Source organism: Capsicum annuum, unplaced genomic scaffold (genome assembly GCF_002878395.1).
Source record: "Capsicum annuum cultivar UCD-10X-F1 unplaced genomic scaffold, UCD10Xv1.1 ctg75105, whole genome shotgun sequence".
Taxonomy (NCBI): Eukaryota; Viridiplantae; Streptophyta; class Magnoliopsida; order Solanales; family Solanaceae; genus Capsicum; species Capsicum annuum.
The window spans coordinates 1-25,987 of record NW_025885274.1 but is presented as its reverse complement, the minus strand read 5'-3'; the positions used below and the strand labels follow the sequence as shown (position 1 = coordinate 25,987).

At 33.3% G+C, this 25,987-nt stretch overlaps 1 long non-coding RNA gene across 2 annotated transcripts; it reads right to left on the bottom strand.

Moving 5' to 3' along the window:
• Positions 1 to 8,514: 8,514 nt before the first annotated feature.
• On the bottom strand, positions 8,515 to 15,277 carry LOC107872390. Of its 2 annotated transcripts, XR_001674804.2 has the most exons (10): positions 14,371 to 14,973; positions 13,565 to 13,618; positions 11,688 to 11,786; positions 11,434 to 11,587; positions 11,103 to 11,250; positions 10,692 to 10,783; positions 10,526 to 10,600; positions 9,669 to 9,707; positions 9,203 to 9,288; positions 8,515 to 9,042 (listed from the first exon to the last, which is right to left on the bottom strand). It is a non-coding gene; the product is annotated as an uncharacterized LOC107872390 (long non-coding RNA). The 2 variants fall into 2 exon arrangements; XR_007051235.1 differs by lacking the exon at positions 14,371 to 14,973 and adding an exon at positions 15,068 to 15,277 and having other exon boundaries at positions 9,203 to 10,600.
• Between the last annotated feature and the right edge of the window lie 10,710 nt (positions 15,278 to 25,987).

Below are 25,987 nucleotides of genomic sequence, written 5' to 3'. Positions count from 1 at the left end.
TAAATAATAACTGAAGTTGTCATCTTGACATTTAATTAGGGTAAGGACTTTAATATCCCTATATTATGTAATATAGACCAAAAAAATCATTAGTCTTTTTTTTTCATATTTTGGTTGTTAATGTGACATATATTTGGTAGCTTCACATTCCCATTTTATCAAGTTATGAAATGCTTCTAGCATCCTAATATATTTTGTTTGCAAGAAAAGGAGCTTGGGAAGCCGATAACGCAGGCTGAGGCTTTTAAGGCTACACACATAAGGAAGAAGAAAATCCATGGAGATCCTGATGTTTAGGTTGAGCCATGAGCTCAACTGACCTTTGTAAGCCTATATTTCTAGTAGTAATTACTTTATTTCCTAAAGTTATATTCTAATGTTATTATCATTAAATTCAGAATTGATATATATAATTCATAGAGGATTTTTGCCAGACTCTGTCTACCGATGTCCAAGTAGGTATATGTATACTTATGGCTTGCATAATGAATCTTTTGTAAATTTCATTTAAAAGGACTCAGTAGCTTCCAGGATGATGAGTCAAGGGAGATGATTTTGGCTTTGAAGCAGCAGATAGCTGAGCTATCTAATGAAGCTAAGGCTTCACAAACAGGGTAAAGAAAAAAGTATATGCAGTATGCGGGAATGAAGACCCAATTTGATCATTACTTGCTTCGGGGGGATTCCCCTTGTTTGGTTGATCCAGTTCACTCTCCCCAGTCTCTACCTATTTCATATGGAATATATAGTTACAGTGATGAAGATGATGAGGAGTATCATATGGACAATGCATCTTCGCATTGTTAAAGATGAGTATGGTGTTAGATAATCTAAACTATGTACTTTATGATGGTTTATTTGAATTATTAAGTGTTTTTGAGTGCATAAGAGCTTTGAAGTAGTCTAATCAATAGTACTATTGTATAAATACCTTGACTACTATATTTTTCATTCAATTTCAAGATACTTTAAGTTGATTTTCATTTAGTGTTCATTGGATGAGATATTTAGTACTTGTATTTGTTGTTTGATTGATTGGTGTGAGCTCTTGGAGCTCGATTTAGTTGATTAGATTGTATATATAATTGAATTGAATTAAAATGACACGTATCTATAAAGTTGTTATTGTCATCTGTCTTTTTCAAGAAAAGAGACCTCATGAGGTTGCCATTTTGCATTTTTATTTTCCAGCAGATGAACAAAAGCGACCACAAGAGGTCTTTTTTTTTGCAATTTCATTTTCTAGGCACTCAAACAAGAGACTGCAAGAGGTTGCTTATGTTTTAAATAAATGATTTATGATAAAAATAAAAAAATAGTAGTCACCTGATGAGGTGTCTTTTAATTAAAAAATAAAAAAATAAAATAAAATAAAATAGAGACCTTATGAGGTCTCTTTTAATAAAATAATAATTATAAAAAATAGTTTAGAGACCTCACGAGGTCTCTTTGTAGAAAATTCAAAAAATAACCTAGTGACCTCGTGAGGTTGCTTTTAAGCGACCTCATGAGGTCTCTTACAAAAAACAACCTATATTTTAGAAACCATCCATTGAGGTCACTTTTGAAGTCTCTTTTTTAGGAAAAGAGACCTCGTGAGGTCTCTTTTTACAGCTTTTATTGGTCTAAAACAAGTCTAGAATATGTTTGTGGCTATAAATAATCTACTTGAGAATAAAATAAAAATTTTGCAATTAAGTTGTTTCTTAATACAAATGATCTGGAATATGCTAAAAAAAGGAAGTGCGTATATTTTAGGACAAAAGAAGTATTTTACATTTTAATTAAAATGATGCAATTGTTAAGCTGCATAACTTACATATTTACCGTTTTTGATAATATTGTTCAAATTTTTTAAAAATATAGTCCCATTTGTATATGTTGAATTTCTCAAAAATAGTGAATTGAGTAAGTTCTCGGGTCATTTATTTCGTAGTCAGTATATTTTAATATTAGTTTTAACATTATAAAATATCTTTAGAAATATTTTTTTTAAAATAATCTAATGTTATATCATTATATAGTTTACTTGAAATTATATTTACCGTTAAAATGAATACAGAAGCTAATTAGGTAAAGTTGAGTGATTTTGGGAGACAAAACAAAGATGAGCGACTATGATGGTCAATTATTCAAAGTTGAGTGATTTTTGAAAGACAAAACAAAGTTGAGTGCCTATAGTAGCCAATTAGCAAAAATTGAATGATCATCCAAGCCTTTTACTCATTGTTTTGGGATAATTCAGACATATGGTATTGAAATTAATTGATAATATAAAGTTTCATATGATTGAACTTCATGCATATATAACTATTAATTATTTTTCTTGGCTTTATTCATTTTTATCTAATAATTATGTATATATGGCTGAAGTTTAAACAAAAATTGGCTTAAGTTAGGCAAAACTATCTAATTCAATTCTATATGGTTGATGCTTATATTAATATTGTTTGACTGACTTGTGTGAATTCTAGGAATTGTGAAAGGTGGTAACTTTCTTATGTGTTAATAGTTAAATAAATTCTTGTTTTGTGATTTAAGTGGAAAAGTATGTTAAATATTGGACATAGTCTTATCATTGATAAAATGATAAGCAAAAATATGATATATAATTGTGGAAACTAATGTTCAAGTGGTTGGTATGTGAATAAGTACCATGGACAAAGGGTTGTTATTGCTTGATAGCGAAAATTGCGATAAGAAAATTTTGTTGTAATTCATAATTGTGACTTAAGGAAAATTTATTTTGATTTTGAATTTTGATATAACTTGAAGGTTTAATTGATGATGGAATTTTCGGTCAAGTAAATAAAAGGGTGGATATGGTAATCTTTGACATGAAAGTTAAATATTTGATGTAGGTGATGTATTATATTTGAACTAACATATATATTTGAACATCATACTTTACTTGGCATGGTAATTTTTAATGTTGATCGATTAACTACTTGCTTGTGATGATAATGTGTAGTTAATAAGGAAATCATGAGATTATGGTGGAATCAAGTGCGCTAGTAATTGTGAAACAGTACTTATGACTTTCTATTGGTAAAAATAGTCACCCATATTTTGATTAATAAAATAACTTGCCTTTGGCTAATATTATTTGAGATTGCTCATATGCATAATATATGACAATACTTATCGGTTAATAGTATTCCTTGAGAATGACGTAATTAAATTATTAGGGTCCTTGCAATAAGATGACTTGATTTTGATCGGTGATCATTAGTTGTAGGGCCAGTTGTGGGAGTGGGATTATTATATGTATTCTTAAATATTTATATCCCTTTTATTGATAATGATAATAATTATTTGTTATTGCTCCTTGAGTGATTGAGGTATGTTGTGTCGGTAATTTGACGAACCTTAAGCTAGTTGTGGGGCCAAAGAAGTATGGTTGTCCTTGTGTAATAAAAGATAATTCTAGCGTACAAAAATTTGGATTAAGATTTTCGTTAGGTTTGGAGTTAGAATTTTGAGGTTAGGCTAGTTTTGGATAAAATTTAAGCGAGGTATGATTTAGGATAATTCAAGAAGGTATTAGGTTGATATAATAAACTTTAGCTTGATTTTATGTTTGCCAAGATTAGAAGAAACCCGTAGGACTTTTCAGAATCAAATTTGGGCAAGTAGAACTCCCTGTATCAATCTTGACGTAAAGAAATTAGTTTGAGATATCTTGAATTTAAGGTGTGTTGTGAAAAGGGGGAGTTTGGAAGAAAACCAAACATTCTTCCTTGCCTATGTCTCTCTAGCGATAGCGACATCCTTCAAAGCAGAAAAGTTTCGCTAAAGCAGGATCATACCGCTATAGTGACATAGGTCGCTATAGTGGGATAAATAATTATTTTTTCAGATTTTTTTTCAAAATATTTTATTATTTCAGAAATCCATTTTGGGGAAGGGTAAACAAAATTTGGGGTATTTTAGTTGATAAATAATAGCGAGTGAGTAAGAATGGCGTTGCATAAGCAACTCTGAAAATAGTATTTTTCTAATTTTTGACCTCGTGCTTCTCTTTAGCAACGTTCGTTTAGGGACGAGTAGATGGTAAATTGATATCTGTTGTAACGATTGATTTTATTATTACTGAAAATATTTGTGGTAAAGACATGTTCTTCTTATTCGTCATAAGTGTTAGGAGTAATTCTTTAGTATAAGAGTGCATTTGATATGTACTAAGGTCATACCGTACTCCTAGGAAAAGGTTATGCTGAATGTATCCTTGCCAATTTAGTTTCAAGAAAAGCTTAATCTATGGTCAACTTTACACGAGCACTCCTCCTAGAATATAAGAATTTAAGGATCATAATACCCACCAAATTAAAGATTTTTGAGTCTTCTTTCAACACAATCGATCATTTTTCAATCAGTTTCCAAATAAAAAGTTATTCTCTTTTTACTGAAGACTGTTTGTTCTTAAAAACTGAGGGTGCTAAGGTTAGGTCACTATAGCAATGTCACTATAGTGAAGGGATGTCACTGTAACAATGCAACAATGATTTATAACCTATTTTTGATAGGCTTCAACTCCCAAACTCTAAAATTACATTCTAAGCCCTAGAAGGATGATTTTATCTTGATTTGGGTGAAAATCCTTCATTGAGGTAAGATTTTACTCCTTTTTAACAACTTTTAATCTGTTTATCTTTTAGAATCGTTAGAATAAAGAATTTATGGTGAAATTCTTATTGTTTAAAACCCTAAGTTCATGAAATTGTGAGGAAAAACTATGGGTACATATATTTTCACCTAGAACTAATTGTTGTTTGTGAATTAACTCCTTCTAGTATGGAATTAAGGTTTAAAAATATGTAAATTGATAGTAGGGCATCTTTAATTCAATAATGGTAGAATCTTTAGCTTAAAAGCTTCATTAATGGAGTTGGGTTGAGCTTGAAGGAGCCATTTGATGGTTAATTGACCCTTGAATAATTTTATAAATCGTAAATAAAGGTAGAACTAGTGAATTTGAATTCACAATGTATTTGTTTGAAGAGTAGTTTATTAATTACTCTCATTATTATTGTTTGTTTGATGATTAGCCTCCAGGACATGAAGAACAAGGAGGATTATCTATATTATAGCGACTTGTTGTAGTAGCTTGGCACCCAGTTAGGTTATGGTCTATGAGTAATAGACTGTGGTAAGTAATCTTATCCATAATATAGATTTGAGGGGAGAAATCATGCTTAGTCCTACGGGAATGGAGTTTGAATGGATAAAATATAAATTTCATGTATTAAGGAACTAATTATGTGTTATTAAGTTAATATATGAATATTTGATGGGTGTTTGGTGTTTTAATGACTTCATGGTGGATTGTAATTTGAATTATGTGAATATGTATGATAATTAGACGGTGTTAGTCTATAATCTATTGATTTAACCTAGTTATCATAAAAAAGATGAACTTAATATTTTGTGTATTGAAATATGAGACAATCTAACTTAAAGTTAGTTGAGAACGGACTATAGTAGGAGAAGGCAATGACATAACTTGAAAGCGTAAAATCAAATTAGCTAAGAGTTAGAAAATAAAAGGCATAAAGATGTATGACTAAAATAAAACTGTAAGTTGAATAGAGTTGAATGATTAGCTAACAGAGTAGGTCTTGAACCTAGTAATGATTTAAAGGTAGAGGTTGCTGGATAATAGCAAAAATTCCTAGTCTTGATATAAACAAAGAAGAATTGAATTAATGAACGAACCTATGAATATTGAACTATAGTTTAGAATTGTTTGGATTGAATGTTCTCTCGTAAAATAAGTACTTGGATTTAGTAAATATGACTTGATAATTCTTACTTAAATAAGTCGAGAATTGATCTTCGGACATGCTATAATTGCTGAAATCAATGATTCATATCTATTTGTGATTTAGTGTGTTAAAATATATTTTTTATTTATGTGAATTAATTAATTCGAGTTGATCAAGTATTTGAGTGGTTGTCCATTGTTGAAATGAAAACTTATGGAATGTAATTGTTAAATAATATTCAAGTGTTAATCACATATAATAAGATTTTATTAAAGACCTGTTGACTGGGCAAGTATGATTACTTATTCTTATTGTGGATGTGATTATTGTGATATCAATTATTATTGTGGGATGTACTAGTATTTGGACATCTTCACAAAGTTGATTGATATAATTCATTGGTTGGCTTGGGTATCCTATTGGTACATTACATAGATAAGAGTTCGTCCCTTGCAGTTCATGACTATCTGAAAATCATAAGACCCTTAACATGTATGTACAAGGTATGTATGAGTGTGATGGTTCCTTGAGTGAACCAGGTATATGAATATTGTTATTATTGTTGTTTATATTGATTCCATGAGTAAATCAAATCATATTGTGGTTGCTGTTGTGGATTTCTTGAGTGAATCAGATTAAGATGTTTTTTTTTTTTGTAATATTTCGGATTTTTGTGTGGTCTGGTTACTTATCATATATTTTAGGAGTCTTGTTGTTAGAGTTATGATTTGTTGACTTAGATATGGTTAGAGTCATGGTTTGTTGACTTGGATATAGTTAGAGTAAGGATTGTTGACTTTTATATGATTTAACTTGACTTTTACTTGATTGACGTTGTAGAGTTACTTGAAATGTTAAGTATCATAAACTTAAGACATTTATCATAATGTGTGTTCATAGTTGTATTTGTCACAAAGTGATGATTATTGATTTTCATTTATCATTGAGGTTAATTGGATAGTAAGTGAAATGGATTGACTTAACAACTATTGAAATTAAATAAGTTACATTGAGGTTAATTGAGGCGTAAGAGAAATAGATTGACTTAACAACTATTGGGGTTAAATACGTGAGAGTTAGGATAATGACATTTGACGTGAAGGTGATGAATGATCAGCTTGAATAAGAATGAAAATACTCTTACTTAAAACAACGGATGAAGTTAGCATAAGTGGATGAAAGTGTGACGAATTAAATTATTATATAAGTTATCATATTTTATTTTTGTGATTTCTATATTGTATTTACGTGATCTAACTCTGGACGGCCGATATACCTACCAGTATGTATAGTTTGTACTAATACTATTATTCTATACCCTTTTTGAGGTATCGTCTTTTACATGAATCAGTGTTGATTTCATGATTGTTGTGAATAACGATTCTTCAGCAGCTCCCACTCTTCTTACTCATGGTGAAAGTTGTGTCTAGCTTTTCTTTTCCCTTAGAAGCTCTTGTAACTATTCAGACTATGTCCTTGGGTAGTTTTTTTTTTCGCATTTAATATTTGTAACAATAGTTGTAATAAGGTTTGATTATTGCTTTTTAATAAAGTCTTTCGCATGTATTCTTAAAGGATGGTAAGGGGTTCTCCTATCTAGATGGATTAGAATAGGCTCCCCCGATCCTATGATATGTTGTCACACTCCTTTTTCGACGAAGATCGAAGGATTTTTTTAATTAAAGTGACAGTTTTGAATAGAGATTGTTTTATTTATAGAATCACCACTTGGAATTGAATTATAGTGTTCCAAGTCATCTTATTGAATCCTTGATCAAAAGGAGATGACTCTTTCTTTTTAGGTCTGCGAATTAGAAATTCAGATAAGAAATTCTGTTGACCGAAGAGAAGGTGTAAGGCACCCTCAAGTACCATGGTTCTAGCACGGTCGCTTTGATGACTTATGTCTGGCTTAATTAATCTCTTGGATATATAACATTTACTAGCATAAAAATTGCTTATATCCCACTTCCAATTCATCTTGAATATATTAAAAATTGTCTTATTATATTAATGTGTGGCTTATCGATAGCAGTACCTTCCGGCTATACCACGAGTTTTAATATACTTCTCGCACCTTTGAGGCATTTATAGATCGCTTCAATTTTTTCAAGTCTAAATAAACTTCTAGTATGTCGAAATCTACCCAACCCAATTAGACTGACTTTAATAACAGTATGTTAATTTTGTTATAACGAATGATCAATAGAAGTGCTTTCCAACTTTATCGTTAATTTTTACTTGTATTAAAATTTATTTATTTTAAGAAAAAACAAAAAAAACTTAATTTTTTATGAAATATTCTCTCGTCTCCGAAACTTATTAAATCCTTGGTCTAATATTACCCCTTCCATTTACTTTCATTTATTGTAATTACCAAATATAAAATGAAAATTATAATAGTTTGTGATGTTTTTCTATAAATTTGTGTTGATTATTTTTATACCTGCAGTATCTGTGCCATGAAACTAGTATATATAAGTCAGAGAAGATAAATAAAACCACATTTACATAACATACTACACCTGACTATTTATCCCTCATGTGGTATGTATATAACTTAAATTATTAAATTAGTGAGACAATTGGTTGCTAAAAAAAACTGATATTTTTTAAAACTCATGCAACATTAACTAACCAACCAACGATCGGATCAATATTACGATTAACGATTATGAACATATGTCAAACAAAATTTATTTAAAGAACAACAATTTATTAAATTTAAAAGAGTAAGGGAAAAAAGAATAGATGATAACCCTTTTCAACCTAATCCAATATAAAAAAAATGAAAAACAACGTTTGAGACATGAACAAAACCCCACTACATCTTTTCTTTTCTTACTAGAGGCAGCACCAGCCCAACATTGACATGATTGTATTGAAATTAAAGAATAAAAAATCATAAATAAAAGCAGCTTTAATAAAACATGGATATAATATGACTCTACATAAGAATGATGCTCTTCCAACAACTATCTAAACTTGTAGGTGTTGCTGTGTTTTTCATCATACTTCATGTTGCAAGTGTGACTCAATATCTAAACTTGTAGGTGTTGCTATGTTTTTGATCATACTTCTTTTCGTAGGTGTGACTCAATATCAACACATTGTTCAACTCCATAGTTGTTCAAAGCTTGTTCCTTTTCTTTGCTAATAAACTTCTTGGTGGTTGGGTCTTTTCGTAGGTGTGACTCAATATCAACACATTGTTCAACTCCATAGTTGTTCAAAGCTTGTTCCTTTTCTTTGCTAATAGACTTCTTGGTGGTTGGGTCTACATGAAGGCAAACTCACCTGATTAATATTCTTATGTAATTGTCCTTAAAAAATATTTTAATGTTAACTTTGATAATTAAGAACATGTAAATAGATTCATGTACATATGATATCAATCTAAAAATATTCTAGTAGGAAAACCAAATAATAACTCTTACTAATAAATGATTTCAGTGCCTTTTCATGTGCTGCACTCAGAGTCATGGTCCTCTTTAACATTTCTGGCAGTGTAATACATCTGAATCTGTAAAGCAGACTCTGGTTATCAATTACTTTTGACGTGGAAATACTTTATCAAAGGTTTGTTCTAAAATCACTATTACACCTTGAAAGATGTTTAACAATCTACAAAGATAATTGTAGTTGTTGTTCATATAAAAAACACGTGATTATCCTTATCATATGTATACTACATATTGTATCAGAAGCTTTAGATTTAAGTATTGTTTTCACCAAGACTCCTGCTTCATTTCAATTAGAATTATTCAGGTGACAAAATATTTACTCGGGTAGTAATGATTTAAGAAATTAGCGAGGCCCCTCCAGACACAACCATTATTTATGTCTAAAAGAGGAGAAAATTGCTTCTTACTAAATATCAACATAAAGCATGTAAACACCTACCATTGAGTCTCTTTTTTTGATAGGAAACATGAAGCTAACCTGTGAACTCGAGAAGAGAAGTTTCTGTCACCAGAGAAAATCAGTAGTATAGAAATTCACCTTCTTATTGCAAAACTTTCATCAGTGTCACTGAACCTTTACACTTTTCAATTTTAGAGATGAATCATACATTGAAATTAAAAATATACGATGTTTAATAATCTACAAAGATAATTATAGTTGTTGGCCAAGTTGCACTGTCTCTTCACTTTTAAAAGTTAGTTGCCTAAGAAAGGTATAAACATAGTTATATTATAAGGCTAGTTCTATGATCTGTTCAAACTAAGGACTATTAAACGAATTTTCTCATTCAACAGTCAACATATATTACCAGGGTATAGAAATTTATTTGTGTGAACATAGTACAGGACACACAGTGAAACAAACACACAGTGAAACAAACAGAAAAAAGGCATCGATAACATATTTTTATACGACAATTTGTTCCAAGAAAAATAAGGATTAGCTAATTTTAAGAGGCGAAATGAAAACAGAAAGATTCAGAAGACAAGATTACGATTAGCAAGCTGTGATAATAACATAACAATTGAAATCAATCTTAATGTAAGTTGCTAGAGCAATAGTTTTCAGATTAGCCAGCCCCTACTGAACATAGAAGAAAAAATAGACAATCATTATCTAGGTAATGAAATGTCAGATAATGCAGCAAACTTATTCTGTAGCAGTCCAAACATATTCTTTTTTCATCCTCAATAACTGATGGATTATTTATCCTTGAAAGTAACCATCACAAACTTAATTAAATCAGATCAAGTTCCTATAAACTTGAAATGCGTGTTTAATCCATGTGAACTCACCCGAAGACCCCACATGATATGGCAGGAAAAGAAATATACTGAATGTTGTTCTCATTTGCCACATGCAGGCTATTTCTGCAGTATAGTTAGTATAAAAGAGAATCAAATAAGGTATAATAGCAAAACAAATTTATGAGATATATAAAGCATTCACTCACAAACTTACATGCATTTGTCAAAGAGGCTTTAGTATTTGGGTTAACATCATATATTGGCCCAACAGTGTGGATTACATGAGAAGTTGGCAATCTAAATCCTCTGCAATGTTTTCCCACAATGTAAGTTTACTGAACAACTTTTAACTACCATTAGCAACTGGAAATTTCTATAATAACTTTGAGAATATCCATTAAAAAGGTTGTTGCTCAGTACCGTTCTTGAAAATTAGAGTCATCCCTATTGGTATGATGCCAATTCGATTTTCAACGTCTAATAAACATTTTTTAAAACACCTTATCATCCACATGAGGAAACTTGGTAGCTCCATAAGTAATAGTATTTTCTATAAAAACAAATAACACCAACATACACTTGATCTATTTAAATAAACAGAAGAGAGAATATCTTAAATATTAACCTGCAAAGATATCTTGACAAATACCATGAACCATTATCCTTCAGCCTAAAATTCACAGATGTGATCACCAAGGAGTTAATATCTTGACTTTCGGAGTGTGTCGTGGCAGAAGCATTACTAAGTCTCTGGATCAAGTGTACTAAAAGACCTAGTAAAAATGAAGCGGCAACCTTAAGATCTTGCATTATAGTCTTTACAGAATCTATTTGACATTTTAAAGCTCCCCCTATCTATGGAATCTCAATCTTTTGTTTAAATGTCCTTTTTGAAATAATTCCATCCCACAAAAACTTACATGTTTTGTGATAACCAACAACACCAAATAACTTACATGAACATGCACTTCTATTTGGCGGCAAAAGTGTATCGTATCCATAAAAGATATCTGAAGCAGTAATAGCTTCAACACTCAGTCCATTAAGCTCATGTTCTATATGATCCCTGGTAATAGTTGAATCAGGGGAGCCATAAAAAGCTATTCTAGCCTGCTAACAATTGAAAATTCTGTTAAATATCCGCAAGCTTAATGAACATCTAAAGAAATCTTATATTTCATTTAGTACAAAAATAATAAATAAAAATTACCCTCAATAGTTCAATGTTCACAGGGTTAACCCTGCTAAAACTTGTCGGGCAAACTCATTATCTCACAGCCACGCAAATCTATTCCCTGCAAGACAAAAACTAGAAAAATGCAGAGTGGATGAAATATTATTCCAGAAGCATCGTTGGAAAGAAATTATAGGATGGTTGGTTTCTGATGACACATCTTGTAAATCTAGTAGACAAATAGAACTCCTCAAGTCTCAAGTTTCAAGTTTCAAGTTTCAACAATGCTAAATGATTGAGGTAAACATATATCAATGAAAAGTAGATGTGTGTGCTTATGTTTGATTATAGGAGGAATCTCGTACTTGAGCAACCTTTTGCTGACAGAAAATACTTTATGGTGATGATGCCCTCGATTGATATAAAAGTCCCTTTCCTCTTCCCACTATGTATTACTCAACTGGCATTCATTTTAATGTTACAAGAAATGGGCATATGCCTGCGGGGAAATTGGCTCTATATACTGCACTTGGAGGAGTCGGTCCTTCAGAGGTAATCAAATTTGTGAATTATCATATCTTTGATTTTGTGCCATATGCTTATCTATGAAAACATTTTCAGTAATCAATTTACTTGGAAATGAGGTGCTTGCCTATGACCATTGACGTAGGGACAAACAATGGGAAGTTACTGAATGATGAGTTCTACTTTGGTCTCAGACTAAAGAAGGCAACTGGGCAGGTGAATTTTAGCCTGTTCGCCTTTGTAGATTACCATGTGGAAGCCTGAATTCTTACTGAATCTGCTTTTGCTACATTTTCCCCCTCCTTTCAAGAATATTATGACTTCCTTCATGAATTCATGTTTGTTGTGAAGCAAAATTATGGTGAAGAAAATCCTCATACAGGTCAATAATTTGAAACTTATCCAATATTATATCAATAAACTTATCTAATATTATATCAATGAATGGTTCTTCACTTTTCCCCATGTGATTCCTAAACATGAAGTAGTAACTTCATTCTCAGTTTGAAGATTTTGAAAAACACAATTCTTTTGAGCTGTTGGCTAAATATCATACCATACATTTGGTCTGTAATGATGATATACAGGTACAACATAGGTCTCTCTAGACGTTCTTATGATATGTTCATTTCTGATCATCGATTCTTCTATTACGAGGGACAGCTTCTGTGGTCCTTGCAGGGCTTATCGCATCCCTTAAGCTACTTGGAGGTGCATTATGTGATTGTACTTTCTTGTTCCTCGGTGCTTGAGAGGTTAGTGTTTATCTATGCAAAATACATAAACATACCCTTTAACTTGGTCTCAAGTCACATCTAATCCATAGGGAATATGAAGCTAACCTAAGAACTTGTGGGAGAAGTTTCTATTACCACAAAATACCTACGACATGAATATTCAATTTTAATTACAACACTCGAGTCACGACCAATGAACTTTTGAACTTTTCAATTTTAAAGCTGAATCATACCTGCAAATTAAAAAATATTTTCTAAGATCAATTTTCGAATATGCAGCATTATCATCCATTATTTTTGACACCCTCAAATTAAAAATTTTGTATCAATTTTAAAAGAAAGTTTACAGTCTATTTAATTTGACAAATAGAAATGGAATGCAGGCTTTATTAACCTTGCTGCACAATGCAGAGTCTTCCTTTGGCAATAGATTACCATTCTGTAAATTCATTTCTAATTTTTTTATCTGTAGATGGTAAATTATACTTAACCATTATAAACGGATTAAGTTAAATGCAATACTGGCTTAGGAAAGAGAGACATATCTCTATTTGAAGTTATTAACGGAGGTGGAAAAAACTTTTTTCCTACAACACATCTACTTGTGGAATGTATTAGATTAGCCAGAAATTTTCAATTTTCCAAACTCACCTACTTCAAAGATAGAGGTGCAAGCAGTTGTTTGTGTAGCCGCGAAATTGTGTCCTACAAAATGGTGCAGAGAAAGTAGCGTTAATGGTAGTAAATCAATCTATATATGAAAGAATACTTATATATGAAATGCACAAGCGACATTATGTGAAAATTTAACTTTCTGACTTTAGTCTAGCTAATAAATGATCAGAAGTTGGAAGCACAATTTGGTTATCATCATGATTCTCCACTTGAGACAAACACAGTGTATAATTTGAATGCTGCAAGAGTTGCTGCCTTTTTTATTCAACTTTTTTAGCTCACTGTTGCGATAGATAATAGTATCTATGTTGCTCGGACTCTTCAAAAATATCGACGGATGTGTATCGGATCCTCCAAAAATAGTGTATTTTTGAAGAATCCGACACGGGTACGGCAATATTTTTGGAGAGTTCGAGCAACTTAGCATAGAATTAGTTTATTTTTTTCAGGTGACATTTGTGCATATCTGGTAGGACGTAACGTATTTCTTTGAACACACTATTGTTCGTTTATGTTTAGAGATTCCTAGAGCGCATTGTCATTATCTGTCGACATTTTTGTTGCAAGTAATATTCAATTTCGTTAAAGATGTTTTCATAATTGGTTTATTCTAAAAGTGTTAAATTTCATGGGCTTCTTTTTTGGTCAACAAAATTGATCTAGAAGCGTCAAATTACAAATGAACATATATATTTCTTGATAATACTATCAAGTAGAAAATAAGTAATGGACTGATAGAGGAGTATGTTGCAGATGAAGTGTGGGTGACATAAAGAAATTACAAGTTGTTCAATTGCTTTGGCATATTATCGAACACCTTAAAGTCATCAGTCTTTATAATGCCACTTATCTTTGCTGGATCACCTAACAATCCATGAATAGTGAAAATAAAAAATGCAAACAAACAGAGCAAGAGAAGAAAGATAGCATCAATCACCACGCAGACCATTAATAGAGAAAAATATGAAAAAGGATAGAGATCATATATTTTAAGTATATTTTAAACATAGAAGAGAATAATATTAGAAAAAGAAAATCCAACAGAAATTAAACAATAGTCCAATGGGGAAAATTTAGCAGCAGCGATTGCGATACGAAACTACTAACAAAAACTAAGAATAAAATTTATTAAATAAGCTCACGAAAATTAATAGCACAAATCTAAATGAACACATGCATGACTTCGAAAACTCTACAACTAAGCTTTTTCAGGCCATCAACTCAAAAAAACCAAAACTCAAAAAAATAATAGATACAGAAAAGCAAGTCAGCAGATCACTATGTATAAAATTCAAAAAGAAGTAGATGGGAATTTGCAGGAAGCAGAGGAGCATAAGGCTGTATAAGTATATAAAGTGTAAATTAAAAAAGAAGTAGATTGGAATTTGCAGGAAGCAAAGGAGCATTAGGTTGTATATGTATTTAAGTGCTACCAGTGGTTCTAGGTTGATAAGTTAAATATGGTACAATTTAGAATACCTTTTGTACAATGCGTTCAAGCTATGATAGTCCCACCTTGTTGGCTTATATAAAAGGATAATGTCTATTCGTTTCTCCATCTCCTCCTCTTTCTTTTCTAATCTCCTTCCCTCTCTCGTTCTTAATTTCTGTAAGTTTTTCTAACTCCCTTTTTCCATTCTCTTATTTTTCGTCTGTGTGCATATCATGCATTTTTTCTCTATTTTTTGATTTTGTTTTTGCGAGCATGGATGCATGAGTTGTAAATTAAAGTTTATAACACAACTACACACTAATTATACGTCAACTAAACGTAACTTTACATTTTTAACACTAATAACTTTGAAATTATCTCCTAACTAACATTATTTAGAAATAACAAACGAGTTATAAATAAAGACATAGAGAACAAACTGCGTATAAATAATAAACTACACATACTAAATAATATAAAAAATCATTGAAATAAATTCATTCATGCTTCGATTCACAATGAAACTTATAAAAATAAATCGTACGGAATCGGATAAGAACCTGTATGATAAACTAACTAAAAGAGAAGCACGAACGACATAACCGAAAACTCAAACGGAATCCAAAATCATCTTGACACTCTTTTCTCCATTTCTTTTTTGTTTTTTCTGTTGTTTTCTCTAAGTTTTTTGTATATGTTTGTAATACCCCAAACCTTCTTAGCTTAAAATTCGTTCCCAGAATTTTAAGAGATAGTTTTAAAAATAAATAATAGTTATTTTATATGGAATTTTTCAGGTTTATACTTTCCATCGTGTGAAAAATTGAATAAGCTTTCCATCGATATCAAATTCGTCTAAATCTGACACTCGGTGAAGGAGTCATGACATTTTTAAGTTAACAATGTGCCACCTAAACACTTGACGCATCACAGAGAAGGAAAAATTCGCAATTGTCAAAATCCAGTAAGACTCTGCAATATTGACGCATTGCGAAGTGATCCAATTTCCCATTTGTCAAAATTCAGTGGACCTCCACGATTTTTCCGCGTCGCGGAGAAGCCTTATTTCCCATTTGTCCATTTCCAGTGGATCACCGTGACGGTGGTGCATCGCGGTGATGACCCAAATGGTAATTTAGCATAGCATTGTGATAGCTCCGCGTTGCAGAGAATTTTTAGGTTTCGATCGTCGATTTCCAATAAGCCACCGCGATAGTGACGCGTCGCGGTGGCAGGTAAAATCGGTAATTTCTTTCTTTTTTCCAGTTCTGATTAAACTTTGAAAAAGGGACGCTTTGGACATTTTCCAAGCCCCTAATCCGTCTTAAACAAAGAATTAAACCCCTTCAAAGAACTTTACATCCATTTTTCATCAATTCTCTCTCAAGCAAAACCCTAAGACTCAAACTTTCTCCCCAAGAAATCCAAAATTCCTCTATTAATTCTCCAAAAGACTCAAAATTAAGGATTCCCAATACAAGAACTCTATGAATTCATCTCCAAAGCATCAATAGGAATCCAAGATTCAAGCTTTTCATCAAAGATCATCAATTAAGGTATTCAACAAGGATAATCCTTTCATCCTTGTGCCCAAAATTTGTATTAATTACAAATTTACTGAATTTTATGTGATTTCCCTTGAAATTGAAGCTAGGGTTTATACCCATCATTGTTATTTACAAGATTATGATGTTTCCAATGATTTAGAAGTTGAATCACATGGTTATGTTCATATTTTCATACATAATGCAGAAATTTCCAGATTTGGAATTAATTTCTCAATGTTTACATTATCAAGCATGAGCAATTTGATGTTTTAACATGAGATTTATGCATGGGGCATTTTCCCAAGATTGAATAGTATTATTTCATGAAAGATGATGCTTTAAACATCTTATGTGCAGATTATTTTCAATTTTCAGAAAAAGCTTTAATCTTTTGATCATCGATTTAGCTATGGAATCTACTTTACAGAATTTAGATCAGCTGTATTTACAGATTTACTTAGATAAAAGCATTTTTGATTTCATAATGAATCATCATACTAGTTTAAAGTGGATTTCCAATAGAATGAGCATAAGAATAAAAATGGAGTAGTATTTAGCACCGAAAGGGAAGTGTGGGATTAGTGTGCCTTATCATCCACAGAACTACGAGCCAACGTAGGTAATGATTGAGATTATTTTTATTTCTATATGGATGACAGATTTAGCTTGTGATCGATCACATAGATAATAGGTTATACTTCCTGGCAAGAGTATGACACCTCTCCCCAACGTGAGGTTTCTTCCTTAGGAGGACAAGATGTTGGACTCCATGTAGCTCGCATGATTTATGTCAGTTAAGAGAACCTCCCTGCTAGTAAAAGTAAATAAACATTTTTGAGTATTTACTAGTAAAGAAAAGCTTTGGAAGAATTCCTTTAAGATAAAGTATTTTTCCATGTAGAATGAGTTTCAGATTTCACTTAGCCTAGATGATTTGAGAATAAGAACAAATTACAAATTTCAGAACCAAGTGTAATGGCTCACAAGATTTATATTATGTTCTTTTATATTCATGATTTATGATCTTCAGATTTACTCAAGCCTATTTAAGTCATTTACATTTAGCATGCATGATTTTATAAATTTTGATGATATTGCTTACTTATTGCATTCACCCCCATTTTCTCAGTACATCATCAAAGTACTAATCCACATATACGTCTATGTGTTACATTGTCTCATAATGTAGGTTTAGGTACTCAGTCTCAACAACATGAGTGATTTTTGAGCATTTCAACTACATATCTGCAGTTGGTAAGTCCTCATAGTTCGGGGACTAAATTATTTCATACTTCCAATTTATTAGTAGTTGATTCATTATTCATTTCAGACAGTTTGAGTCAGCTGGGGCCTGTCCCAGTGACTCTCTTGATTCAGTTAGTAGAGGTTTGTCGGACTACTAGCTTCAGTTTTAGACTTTTGATTTAGTATTCAGATTTTTCAGTATTGTTTTACCAAGACTTATGAGATTAGTATGTTTCAGATAAGATTTCCGCATTTATTATGTTTTCATATTTATATTTCCCCTATGTTGAGCTTCAGATTTAGTAGAAAAGCAGCCAGGGTTAGCTCAGGACTACTTGTAGTTCGGAGCACCGTATGACGTCCTAAAAATCAAATTTCGGGGTGTTACAAACTTGGTATCAGAGCCTAAGGTTTAGAGAGTCCTAGGGAGCCAGACAAGACACGTTACGTAGAGTCTTGATCATCGGTGTGAAACGCGTCACATCAACGAGCAAGAGGCTACGACATATTTTAGGAAATCCTCACTTTTTTCATGTTCAATCGTGCATTCAGCGTCTCTATCTTCTTCTAACTCGTGCTTTCACATGATAGAAAATTCCTTCTCATAGAGTTAACGCATGCAGAAATGATAACCAGCCACCTCAGCCCGCAGATCCTTTGAATGAGAATGTGTCACATGCAGAGTTTTGAGTTGCCTTTCAGGCACTTGCCCAAGCTATGACAGCTAATGTTCAGGGCAACCGTCAGGCTGTAGTCCCACTTCAGCAAGATGGGGACTTAGCAACAGCTAGAATTTGAGATTTTATGATAATTAACCCTCCAAAATTCTTTGGGTCGAAGGCAGGTAAGGACCTATAGTTGTATTGGATGAGGTAAAAAAGATCATCTGAATTATGTATGTTTATGAAGATAAGAATAAAGAATTGGCATCCTATAGGCTGAAGGATGTTGCATATGATTGGGTGGTGATGTGGAAGAAAAGTAGAGGGGATAATGCATCTCCCATGAATTGGCAAATATTTTAGGATGCGTTCTTAGATAAGTTCTTCTCATGTGAGATGAGGGAAGCTAAGATGGAAGAGTTCATGAACCCGAGGCAAGGCTCAATGACAGTGAAGGAGTATTGCCTCAAGTTCAACCAGTTGTCTAAGTATGCCCCTGATTAGATGGATGACCCTAGGTCAAGCATGAGTAAATTTGTGACCGGTGTATCTGAGTTGGTAGTTAAAGAGTGTAGGACTTCTACGTTCATTGGAGACATGGATCTTGCTAGGTTGATAATGCATGCTCAGCAGATTGAGGCAGAGATGTTGAAGGAAAAAAGGGGTAAATAAGAAGTCTAAAACATGATAGTTTGATTATGGTCAGAATAGGTTTGGAAGAGAAAATCATTCAGTTTCAAAATCGATCATCTATGCCTGCACCTCCTTCAGCCAGTTCTCCTACACCCAAAAACAAGCAGGATTAGTAGGGTAAGTCTTCTATGTCCATATCTTAGAATAGTATAAGTGGTAGGCCCAACTATCCTCAGTGTGCTAGGTGTGGTAAGAATTATCCTGGGGAGTGTTTAGCTGAACAGAAGGGTTGTTTTAGTTGTGGTAAGTTAGGTCATAGTATTAGAGATTGTCCGCATACTATGAAAGGAAATAAAGATGTTTTTCCTTAGACTCAGGCTAATAGTGCACTAGCTCCTCTAGGTCGCCCAGCCCCTTTTCAGGGCGTATCATCCAGTTCTGGTGGTGATCAATGCCAGAATCGGTTCTATGCTTTACCATCCCGCCAAAGTAGGAAGATTTGCCAGATGTTGTTACTGGTATATTTCGTGTCTTTCATCTTGATGTTTATGTATTGTTAGAACTTGGGTTGAGTTTCTCTTTGTAACCCCGTTAGTTGCTGTAAATTTTGAGATAAGTTCTGAAAAGATCTCTGAGCCTTTTTTGGTTTCTACCTCAGTAGGTGAGTCAGTTGTTTCTAAACAGATCTAAAAAAAGTGTCCTATCACTATCCTTTATAAGTTCATGTTAGCAGACCTAATAGAGTTAGATATGGTTGATTTTGATCTTATTCTTGACATGGATTGGCTTCATTTCTATTATGCATCTATAGATTGTCGCACCCGTGTAGTGAAGTTTCAGTTTCCAGATGAGCCAGTCTTTGAGTGGTCAGGTAATTCAGTGTCTCCTAAGAGTCATTTCATATCTTATCTTAAAGCCAGAAAGTTGATATCCAAAGGTTGCATTTGCCATCTAGTTCAAGTCAAAGACACAAAGTTTGAGACTCCAACAATTCAGTCACTCAGTGTAGTTAATGAGTTTCCTGATGTTTTTCCAGAAAATCTCCCAGTCGTACCTCTCAATAGGGAAATAGAATTCGGTATTGACCTTCTCCTAGATACTCAGCCTATTTTTATCCCTCCTTATCATATGGCTCCCACAAAGCTTAAGGAGTTGAAGGAGCATCTTAAAGATCTTTTAGATAAAGGCTTCATAAGGCCTAGTATTTCTCCATGGGGTGCTCCCGTTCTATTCATGCAAAAGAAAGATGGTTCTTTGCGTATGTGCATTGACTATTGTCAGCTGAATAAAGTTACAGTCAATAACAAATATCTCCTTCCGAGAATTAATGACTTATTCGATCAACTCCAGGGTGCCAGTTATTTCTCAAAGATAGACCTTAAATCCGGCTATCATCAGCTTAAAGTAAGGGAATGTGATATTCCAAAGACAAATTTCAGAACCTCTTATGGTCATTTTGAGTTTTTAGTCATGTCTTTTGGGATAACTAATGCCCCAGCAGCTTTTATGGACCTCATGAACCGAGTGTTCAAATAATATCTAGATATGTTTGTCGTAGCATTCATAGATGATATCCTTGTGTACTCCCATAGTGAGGATAATAATGTAGATCTTCTTAGAATTATCTTCCAAACTCTTAGAGATCATAAATTGTTTGCCAAATTTAGCATGTGTGAATTTTTGCTAAGATTAGTATCCTTTCTCGGTTATATTGTTTCCGCCGATAGCATTAGAGTGGATCCCTAAAAGACAAAAGTCATAAGAAATTATCCTAGACCTATCTCTCTATCCAACATTAGAAGTTTCTTGGGTTTAGTCGGCTATTACTGCCGTTTTGTTGAAGGTTTCTCATCTATTGCATCTCCTATGTCTAGACTGACCTAAAAGAAAGTTAAGTTTCAGTGGTCAGATTCCTGCGAGAAGAGTTTTCAGGAGTTGAAGACTCGACTCACTTCCTTCCCAATTCTAGCGTTACCCGATGGTACAAATGGGTTTATGGTTTATTATGATGCCTTCAGAGTTGTTTGGGTTGCATATTGATGTAGAGAGGTAAGGTCATAGCCTATGCCTCTAGACAGCTTAAGCCTCATGAGAAGAACTACCCAACCTATGATCTTGAATTAGCTGCCGTTGTGTTTGCTTTAAAAATCTGGAGATACTATCTGTATGGTGTATATGTTGATGTGTTCATGGACCACAAAAGCTTGCAATATGTGTTTACTCAGAGAGAGTTGAATCTTCGTCAGAGGAGATAGTTAGACTTATTGAAGAATTATGATATGGGTGTGTTGTATCATCCGGGCAAGGCCAATGTAGCGGCAGACACCCTTAGTAGATTTTTTATGGGTAGTGTCGCTCATGTGGAGAATGATAAGAAAGAGTTAGCTCGGGAAGTTCATCATTTGGCTAGATTACGGTGTTAGGTTGGGTGACTCAGCTGAAGGAAATATTTGGATTCAGAGTAGTTCCGAATCTTCCTTAGTTTCAGAAGTGAAGGAGAAGCAAGATATGGATTCTAGTTTGGTCAAACTGAAGGAGTTAATTAAAGAACAAAAGGTAGAGGTTCTCTCCCAAGGGGGAGATGGGGTGTTGAGGTATCAGAGTAGATTGTGTGTGCCATGTGTCGATGATTTGAGACAACGGATTATGGTGAAGGCGCATGGTGCGCGTTATTCCATTCATCCAAGTGCTACCAAGATGTACCGTGATTTGCGGGAAATCTATTAGTGGAGTGGTATGAAGAGAGATATAGTGAAGTTCGTAGCTAAATGCGCAACTTGTCAACTGGTTAAGGTAGAGCACCAAAGACCTGGTGGTATGTTGCAAGAGTTTGGTATCACCACTTGGAAGTGGGAAGAGGTGAATATGGATTTTATGAATGGTTTACCCCATTTGTATGATCATCATGATTCAATTTGGGTTATTGTAGATAGATTGACTAAGTTAGCACATTTTTTGCCAGTTCATACGTCCTATACAGTTGAGGATTATGCTAAGTTGTATATTCGAGAGTTAGTTAGACTGCAGGGAGTGCCTTTGTCCGTCATTTCAGATAGGGGTACTCAATTCACTTCTTAGTTTTGGAGAGCTTTTCAGAAGGATCTTGGTACCCAAGTTCATCTTAGTTTAGCTTTCTACCCTCAGACAGATGGTCGAGCAGAGAGGACCATCCAAACTCTAGAAGATATGTTGAAGGCATGTGCTCTTGATTTCAAAGGTAGTTGGGATGAGCATTTGCCATTGATTGAATTTGCTTATAATAATAGCACATTTGAGGCTCTCTATGGGAGGAGATATAGATCACCTATAGGTTGGTTTGAAGTGGGTGAGGCCGCTTTTCTTGGGACCGATGCAGTGTTCGAAGCCATGGAGAAAGTTAAGTTGATTAGAGAAAGATTGAAAATAGCCCAAAGTCAATAGAAATCATATACAGACGTGAGAAGAAGGGACCTCGAGTTTGAGGTTGGTTATTTAGTGTATTTGACAATTTCACCCATGAAAAGGGTGAAGAGATTTGGAAAAAAGAGAAAGCTCGGTCCCCGGTATGTTGGCCCTTATAGAATTCTGAGTCATGTTAGGAGAGTAGCTTATGAGCTTGATTTGCCTGCAGACTTGTCAGTTGTTCATCCTGTATTCCACGTCTCTATGCTTAAGAAATGCATTGGTGACTCCAGTGTTGTAGTTCCTTTAGAAAGCTCAGATATTTAGAACAACCTTTCTTACGAAGAGATTTCAGTTGAGATTTTAGATCATCAAATTCGTAGACTAAGGAGCAAAGAAGTTTCCTTGGTCAAAGTTCTTTGGCAGAATCAGTCTGTTGAGGGTGCCACTTAGGAAGCAGAAGCGGATATGCGGGACAAGTACCCTCACCTCTTCTCCGTAAACTCAGATATAGCCGAAGGTAATACTCTTCCTTGATTCAGTTCTTTTCTAATCATATATTCAGCTATATAGTTGTCCTTATGAAAGTTCATGCACTCACAGAACTACTCAAAAGCTCATAATGATTTAGATTTAGTTGTTCAGTTTATTTTAGTTGTGCATGATGGCTTACTGCCTTAGATTCCTCAGTATTCTTTGTCTAACTAGCCATATTCAAGCACGAATGTTCCTAAGGGGGAGATATTGTAATACCCCAAACCTTGTAAGCTTAAAATTCATTTCTAGAATGTTAAGAGATAGCTTCAAAAATGAATAATAATTATTCTATGTGGAATTTTCCAGATTTAGACTTCCCATCGTGTGAAAAATAGAATAAACTTTCCATCGATACCAAATTCGCCTAAATCCTACACTTGGTGAAGGAGTTATGGCATTTTCAAGTCGACAGTGTGCCACCTGGGCACTTGACGCGTAGCGGAGAAGGAAAAATTCATAATTGTCGAAATCCAGTAAGACTTTGTGATATTGGCGCGTCGTGAAGTGGTCCAATTTCTCATTCGTCAAAATCCAGTGGACTTCCGCAATTTCCCTACGTTGCGGAGAAGCCTTATTTCACATTTGTCCATTTCCAGTGGATCACCTCGATGGTGGCACGTCGCGGTGATGGAATAAATGGCAATTTAGCATAGCATCGCGATAGCTCCGCATCGCGGAGAATTTCTAGATCCTATTCATTGATTTCCAGTAAGCCACCGCGATAGTGGAGCGTCGCGGTGGCAGGTAAAATCAGAAATTTCTTTTCTTTTTCCGTTTCGATTAAACTTTGAAAAGGGTCACTTTGGGAATTTCCCAAGATCCTAATATATCTTAAACAAATAATTAAACCCCTTCAAAGCACTTTACATCCACTTTTCATCAATTCTCTCTTAAGCAAAACCCTAAGGCTTAAACTTTCTCCCCAAGAAATTCAAAATTCCTCCATTAGTTCTCCAAAGAGACTCAAGATTAAGAATTTTCAATACAAGAACTCTAAGAATTCATCTTCAAAGCATCAATAGTAATCCAAAATTCTAGCTTTTCATCAAAGATCATCAATTAAGGTATATGAGGTTCTTCAACAAGGATAATCCTTTAATTCTTATGCCCAAAATTTGTTTTAATTACAAATTTACTGAATTTTATGTGATTTTCCATGAAATTAAAGTTAGGGTTTATACCCATCATTGTTATTTACATGCTTATGATGTTTCCAATGATTTAGAAGTTGAATCACATGATTATGTTCATGTTTCATACATAATGCATAAATTTTCAGATTTTGAATTAATTTCTCAATGCTTTCATTATCAAGCATGAGCAATTTGATATTTTAACATGAGATTTATGCATGGGGTATTATCCCAAGATTGAATAGCATTACTTCATGAAAGATGATTCTTTAAAAATCTTATGAGCAGATTATTTTCAGTTTTCAGAAAAAGCTTTGATCTTTTAATCATCAGTTTAGCTATGGAATCCACTTTACAAAGTTTAGATCTACTGTATTTACAGATTTACTTAGATAAAAGAATTTTTGGTTTCATAATGAATCATTATACTAGTTTAAAGTGGATTTCCAATAGAATGAGCATAAAGACTAAAAATAGAGTAGTATTTAGCACTAAGAAGGAAGTGTGGGATTTGCGTGCCCTATCTTCCATAGAACTACAAGCCAATGTAGGTAATTATTGAGATTATTTCAATTCTATATGGATGACAAATTTAGCTTGTGATCGATCGCATGGATAGGAGGTTATACTCCCTAGCAAGAGTATGACACCTCTCCCCAACGTGAGGTTTCTTCCTTAGGAGGATGAGACGTTGAACTCCATGTAGCTCACATGGTTTATGTCAGTTAAGAGAACCTCCCTTCTAGTAAAAGTAAATAAACAATTTTTAGTATTTACTAGTAAAGAAAAGCTTTAAAAGAATTCTCTTAAGATAAAGTATTTTTTCATACAGAATGAGTTTTCAGATTTCACTTAGCTTAGATGATTTGAGAATAAGAACAAAATACAAATTTCAGAACTAAGTGTAATGGCTCACAAGATTTATTTTGTGTTCTTTTCTATTAATGATTTATGATCTTCAGATTTCAGATTTACTCAAGCCTATTTGAGTCATTTCAATTTAGCATGCATGATTTTATAATTTTTGATGATATTGCTTACTTGTTGCATTCACCCCCATATACTCAGTACATCATCAAAGTACTGATCCACATATATGTCTATGTGCTATATTGTGTCATAATGTAGGTTCAGGTGCTCAGTCTCAGCAGTGTGAGTAATTTTTGATCATCTCATCTACATATCTGCCGTTGGTAAGTCCTTATAGTTCAAGGTCTTAATTATTTCAGACTTCCAGTTTATTAGTAGTTGATTCATTATTCATTTTAGACAGTTTGAGTCAGCTGGGGCCTATCCTAGTGACTCTCTAGATTCAGTCAGTAGAGGCTTGTCAGAATACTAGCTTCAGTTTTAGAATTTTGATTCAGTATTCAGATTTTCCAGTATTGTTTTACCAAGACTTATGAGATTAGTATGTTTCAGATAAGATTTTCGCATTTATTATGTTTTCATATTCATATTTCCCCTATGTTGATATTCAGATTTAGTAGAAAAGTAGCCAGGGTTTGTTCAGGACTACTTGTAGTTCAAAACACCGTGTGACATCCCAAAAATCAGATTTTGAGGTGTTACAATGTTTTTCTTACCTTTGCTCTCCAGTATTGTTCTTTTTCTCTCTTTATCTTTTTTGTTCCTAAACTCTTTTCTGTCTTTTTTCTTTCTAATGCATGCATATATATTGCATGTCTCTTTTTCTTGTGTTCTCTTACTATTTTCCTTTTACTCTTGTTCATTCTCCTCACTTTTATTTCTTTTTGCTCTCATCCATTGTTCTTACTCTATTTTTTTTGTGTCCTCCCTCTTTTTCTGCGTGTGTGTTGTTATATAAT